At 48.0% G+C, this 6,539-nt stretch overlaps 1 protein-coding gene across 11 annotated transcripts in view; it reads left to right on the top strand.

Annotated features, from left to right (window-relative positions):
* The first annotated feature begins 5,770 nt into the window (after positions 1-5,770).
* The window catches only part of WNK2 (WNK lysine deficient protein kinase 2), a 189,560-nt gene continuing 188,791 nt past the window's right edge, over positions 5,771-6,539 (top strand). For 6 of the 11 annotated variants that reach the window (XM_030568136.1, XM_030568135.1, XM_030568134.1 and 3 more), the window contains exon 1: positions 5,772-6,274. The gene's annotated coding sequence lies outside the window, so the exon portion shown is untranslated. Of the gene's footprint in view, positions 6,275-6,539 lie in introns of all 11 variants that reach the window. The other 5 variants (XM_030568138.1, XM_030568137.1, XM_030568139.1 and 2 more) reach the window with 2 other exon arrangements.

Below are 6,539 nucleotides of genomic sequence, written 5' to 3'. Positions count from 1 at the left end.
TTGTCTTCCACAAATTCCGATTCACAGTGGTAAAACTACATGGCAGAAGAGCGTTCTATGGAGATAAGATGATGTGACAGACTGTGATAAACTGGGATTTTACCATGCCACAGCTGCATTCAGCACTGAAAAGACAAAGGCCATGTACTTCAATCATCCTGAGGATGCTGAAACTCCATTTTTACTTTGTTTCTGAATGCTTAACTTGGCTCAGTATCTCAACGAGTTTCTGGGGTGTGAGGTCTCTGTGTCAGGAAGTGAGGCTACGGTGTGTATCCTCAGCACAAACAGAAGAGTTAAAGATGAAACTTTAATTATGAGTCTAGATCTTCAAAAAGTGTCGTGCTTGCATTTCATTTGTTTTTGTTTTCAGTTTGTGCCACGGTATTGGTTTTACTTCATTGTTTGCCTGTGAATGCGTGTTGTGTTTAGTTAACCGCATATTGTTGTGGGAGTGCCTGAGAGTTAAGACCATTGATCATAATGGCATGTTTACATCACTGTACCCTAATAGATACTCTCTGTATAGCATGCCCCTGGTTCCTTTTTCTTCCTAAAACAATGGAGTTTACTCATATGAATATTTATAGTGGTAAAGGAATGTTTTTGTGGAACAAATTTATACAGTCTCATCTCCTCTTAGTAAATCCTAAGAAAATACAATATCAATAGACTAAATACTATAAGCAATATTGTGTGGAGAAAATATAAGCTATTGCTAGTTTTTAATTAAACATACACCTCTACCCCCATAGAACGCGACCCGATATAACACGAATTCAAATATAACACGGTAAAGCGGCGGGGAGCCCCAGGCTCTTTAAAGCACCACCCAAGCCCCGTTGCTTTACCGCGTTATATCTGAATTCGTGTGGAGCCCCGGGCCCTTTAATTCATCACCGAGCCCCGCTGCCAGAGCTCCGGCAGTGATTTAAAGGGTCTGGGGCTCTGGCTGCTGAGGGGAGCCCCAGCCCCTTTAAATCCCCACCCAAGCCTCGCTACCAGAGCTTGGGCGGTGACTTAAAGGGCTCGGGGCTTCTGGCAGTGGCTGGAGCACCGGGCCCTTTAAATCCCTGCCCGAGCCTGGCTGCCAGAGCCCCAGCGGGGATTTAAAGGGCCCAGGGCTCCCCACAGCAGTTGGAGCACCGGGCCCTTTAAATCACAGCTGGGGAATCCAGTGCAGTCTGGCTTGGCGTACTGGACCAAACCCAATATAACGCAGTCTCACCTATAAGGCAGTGAGATTTTTTGGCTCCCGAGGACCATGTTATATTGGGGTAGAGGTATAGTAGAAATTATGCCTCATTTTCTACACCTATCACAGGCAATGAAGAATGATGGCTAGTGCTATTATATTCCTAGACAAACCTGTCATTTTTGTTCCACAATGAACCTCATTTCTTTAGGGCAGGTGGGCTTGGTGATAAAGTATAATTCATGGTCTAAAATAGAAGAGACTATTTCCCTGCTCAAAACAATATGAACCTATTCTGAGAGTCTCAAGTAACATAAAGAGGGGTCAAATACTTGCCCACATGTGAATTTTGTCATTGAGTTTTATTGTATTATTTATCATAGCTGTGCACGGTTATAATAGACTGGAAAAGGAAAAGAGGAACTTTTTTAAACAGATGGATTTTTTTTTAACCTGGAACTTTAAAAATGGCTCTTTCACGTAATTTTCCATGATAATAAATTATCATAGTTGCATGGTGGTTGAAATGGGAGGTATTCTTTCAAGCCATTTTATCCTGTACCAAAGTGATGAGAGAGACAAGGTGGTGAGGTGAGGTGGACCAACTTCTGTTGGGAAGAGAAACAAGGTTTTGAGCTTATTAGACAGAAATTGGTCCAATAAAAGATATTATCTCACCCATTTGGTCTCTGTAATATCCTGGGATTGACAGCTATAACAGCAGTGCATATACCACAGTGCATGTGTAAGTGAAACTTATTTCTGGACTCTGCTAGGATTACAGGCCCTGCTCCTGCAGCTGGAACCAAACAGGCAGATGCTTATGTCCACATTTAGCCCTATTGAAGTCAGTTTGGTAACCCATTTGGGTTCAATTGCAGGATCAGGACCACAAAGTCTTTCAACTGGAAATGAAGGCAGATAAATAACTAAATACAAACTGTAAAGCTATCAATTATAGGATAACTTAATCAAGGAGCAGATTTGGCAGAAAGAAAGGTGGTGGTACTCTTCTAAGCTCCGTCTTACAAGGCAAGCTCTGCATAGGTAAGTTGGCAATATGAGATCTCACTCGTAGAGTGTGCAGATATTCAGTATATGATCATGTTCATTGTTTGGCTCTACAGAGCTCCTTCAACTATGCTCTCCTTCAGTGGGAGTTGAATACAGCTTCCTTGGGACAGGCTGCTTCTTTTATAGTGGGGGAAAAATAAGTTGTAGTATCTCCCAAAAGCCACCCATGTGTTCTGCAACCACCTTCCTATCCACTTGGCTCCTGCAAATTGAACAGAGCAGTTCCTTTAATGAGGATTCTCCACTGAAGTTCCAGACTGTCTGGGGAGCAATGGAAAGTCCTTCTATATCTTACATTTACTCTGAGATCTGGAAGATCTTCATGGTCTGGTGTGGCACCAGGAGTATTACTGTCTTATCTTGGTCACCCTAGTATGCTTTGCATTTCTTTGTCCCTGTTCAAGAAGAGTCTCAAAGGTGAGTGATTCATTGAGCAATCCCTCAGCAGGATTTGATCCTCCTCTCCCAGTTTCTGATGTATCCCTAATTTGAGACTTTCTGGTAGACTTCTTTCCTTTAAGATGGCCCTACTTATTGCAGTGACCTAAGCCAAATGAGTAAGTAAATCAAATTCTCATAATCTCTCTCCCTTTTTCTTCTCTCTTTACAGAAGGGCATTTTTGTTGTTTTGGCTTTCTCCAGAACTTGTTCCCAAGTGGATAGTCAATTTTGCCTGAACAATTTAGTCTTAGCACTCCCTTTCTCTATCCAAATCTGGTATTTTCCCCATCACACAATGCCAAGAGGCTGTATTTCGTGCTTGTAAGCAGGTTCTCAAGTTTTATCATCCCTGTTCTCAGAACTTCCAAAAATTAAGGCAACTGTTTCCTTGCTTTGAGGGTTACAAGAACAAGTTGCTGTTGCTAGCTGGGTCTGAGACTGCATTCTCACAGGGTTTGATCAGTCTGGTAGCCTGTCAGATCCTGTTTGGCTAGAGAAGCTGCCCCTTTATAGACTGCATGCTAAGGCACTAATTTCCAAGGTGTGTAAAGCAGTGACCATGATCATCTCTTCACTCTTTTTTATGTCACTATCAACTGGGCCTCTCTGCTTCTCAGGGTGACTTCTTTGGCTGCAGGTTCTTGTCAGCAGCAGAATTTGGCAGTTTTGCCTCCCAGGATTACTCTTTGCTAATAAACTGTCTGTCCTTTTAATCCACTGTTGTAGGAGGAAAGAAAAAAGTATGAACAACAAGAGAAAATTTACTTATCAGTGTTTGTCTCACTTGCTCTTCTACCCTACATCCTACCACCCTGTGTGTGCTGCTACTTATTTTATTTTCTTGTAGGCTGTTTCTTTCTATATTTCTCTAGCTGGAGAGATTGTTCTTGGTCAATCTTCTAATACCAGCAATAGGGTTTCAGATCTTTTCACACTCTTTGCTTCTCTAGTGGTAGCATTATAATACTGTCTGTTCTGTAATCTGCTGTCCATAGAGAAGAGATTGTGACATACAGAATTACCAGTATTTTTTCCTTTTATTATATACATTTGCAAACTTCCAATTGTAACAGTTTTAAATCCATCTGTTTTCATATAAAATATTACATTTTTTATAATCTTTGTCTGTCTTTTAATTATCTGTGATTTCCTAGGTAACCAGATTCTTCATATTCTGAAATAACACCCACAGGAGACTTATTGCTGAACCTTCTTTCTTCTTAGTTTTTTTTTTTTAACTTAATTGCTTTGTGTGTTAGTGTGATCTGAAAGCTTGACAATGCTGGAGCCTGAAACCCTTTTATTTGCTTACAGAACAGCACCACCACAGCTACTGCTCATGCAAGCTTTGCTATTGGCTGTGCTTGTGTCTCAAACCTGACTTAAAGGGTCCTCTGCCAGAGGGGAGAGGAGTTTAGACTTCAGCTTTTGTTCAGGGCTTTGTATCTCTCCTGCCACTACCACTGTCAGGAGTAGTGATCTAGTTATGTGATGCGGACATTATTCATGAGGACTGAGAACACTAACTTAGTTTACAGTTGCTTCTGACTTGCCAACAGCATGCAGAGATTTCAGTCATTTTTGACGTGGGGAATTCAAACTAGCAGCTTTGAGCAGAAAGGCTCTCTATCCCATTATCTATCCCTTCCATGAACTCTCATTTATTCCTAATTCTTTTTTAGACTTGATGTAGCTCAAATAATGGTAAATAGACCTGGAGGGGTGTTATGGTCTCTCTTCTGTGTCTCAATTATACACCAGCATGCAGGCCTGGGACGAATCAGCCTGTATAGCCCCCCCCCACCTGTACATTTTTTATACAGGTGAAATCTGGTGTGGGGAGGGGACACTAGTGCTGGGTGGTGAGAGACAATGCAGAGTCACAGTGTGGCACCTCTCCTAAGGGCAAGGGGGTCCCCTGTGCTAGGGGGTCCCAGAAAGGGGAGGTGTCTGGGGCGGAAGGGCAATGGATGGGGTGAGCCTGGCGCTGGCGTGTTCTGGCGACAGTAGGTGGCTGGTGTGGCGGTAGGCGGGCTGGGTTACTGCTGGAGGCTGAGCCCAAGCCCCCAAAAGAAATACAAGACATGCTTCCTGTCGCTGAGTGCGGGCCTGACCTTTGCTGCCAGCCTCAGGTCCCCTGCTAGCCACCTGGGCCAGCCTGGCCCCCTAACCCCATCCCCTTGGTGGCCTGGCCCCCTAGACGCCTCTATCCCCACTCCCCCTGAGCTGGCCTAGCGCCCCCTGCACAACACATGCTGAAGTATGGGGCTTGGAACAGTTGCCATGATTTGCCATCCCATACCCAAAGGCTGGCTCTGGATATAGGGCCCCTTTCTTTGTGTTTATACAGGCCTGCCACTGTGGAGTCCTAGTCTAGTGACTGGGGGTCTCATCCAAATAAAAATAATCGCTATTCTTCCAGCAAGAGGGGGAAGCCACCACTCTAGGCTGCTGGTGTTTGTAATTCTACCCTCATCCACACACACTGCAGTGTAATGTAATAAAAGTGCTCATCTGTTCTACCCTCCCTTGCACTACAGCCTCTTTTATTTCCATTATGCTGATTATTTTATACGGGGCGTAGCAGTTCACGAGCTGATTCTCTGGTGGTTGGTTGGGTTTTTTAGGAGCGGGGGAAGCTGCAAGTGGTTTGAGACTTACATCTAACAGGCTCAGCCAGGAGAGAAAAAATTCATTGTGCCTAGAGGCGGCCAGTGGGTGGTTGGGAGCATCATGCTGTGCACACGCTGCAGCAAGTCCCAACTACCTCTACGAGTAGGATGCTTCCTTGAATATGCTTTGATCGGCTTCTCCATCTGCTCCTTCTAGCCTGCTTCTTTCTGCTCCCCCGCCCCCTTGGGCACCCCACCTGCTCCGGCACCCCCGAAGTTAATCCTCCATCCCTTACCTCCGACTTATTCCTTTATACCCCCACACGCCCAAACTGATCCTCCCTGCCCCTGAACGCCCGACGTCCGCTCCCCCCACGCTCAAGATAAGGGCACCCGGCACGGCCGCAGCTTCCCTGGGCGTCGCTTCTCTCCGGGCGGCTGGACACGTGCTGCTCGCGGCCGCCCCAGGAGCCCGGGGTGAAGCCGGCTAAGGCCGGCAGATGCACGCGCGCCCGCCCGCCCATTGTTCCCCGAGGCGGGTCTAGCCGGCGATCCACGCCCACGCCCCCGCCCCTCCTCATTGGCTGGTGGAGGGGCCCTGGGCTCGGGCTGCTCAGCTGAGAGCGAGGCCCATTGACAAAAACGTCGGGCGGCTGGGCTGGCGGCGGCCGCCTGCAGAGGGGAAGTGTTTGCTGTTGCAGCCGCTCAGGACTGGAGGGGGCGTAGGCTGCTGAGGCAGCTCTGTACTCCCCCCCTCCCCGGGATTGTTATTGGGGATCGGGGGAGCCGGCTCCAGGGTGCGCCTGGCAGGTGGAGGCTCGAGTCAGCGGCTGCAGGGAGACGAGGGCTGCAGCGCCCAGGCTGCGAAGAGGCTACTGGAGCCGGAGCCCTACGGCCGGGCGCGCCCGGTCCCTTTCCATGGCTGCGAGGAGGGGCGGCCCCCCGTTGGCAGGTGAGTAGCCGGCTGTGCAGCGACAGGGGGTTGGGCCCGCCCCGCAGGTGAGGCAGCAGCTCCATTGTGCAGCTGGGGCACCTGCACTCGGCTGGCGCATTCAGCACGCCGGGAACGTGCGGACACAGCTTGCAGGCAGCAGCAGCAGCCGCCGCCGCCTCCTGGTTAATGCCCCCCCCTTCCCGCCGCTGCAGATGCGGTGCTTGTGCCATGCATGTCCCTCCCCCCCCCGCCAAGGCGCAGGATTAATGGCACGAACCCCCGC

The sequence above is a fragment of the Gopherus evgoodei genome, chromosome 7, assembly GCF_007399415.2.
Source record: "Gopherus evgoodei ecotype Sinaloan lineage chromosome 7, rGopEvg1_v1.p, whole genome shotgun sequence".
In the NCBI taxonomy this organism is placed as follows: domain Eukaryota; kingdom Metazoa; phylum Chordata; order Testudines; family Testudinidae; genus Gopherus; species Gopherus evgoodei.
The sequence above is the reverse complement of the archived record's forward strand: the minus strand, read 5'-3'. Positions and strand labels throughout refer to the sequence as shown.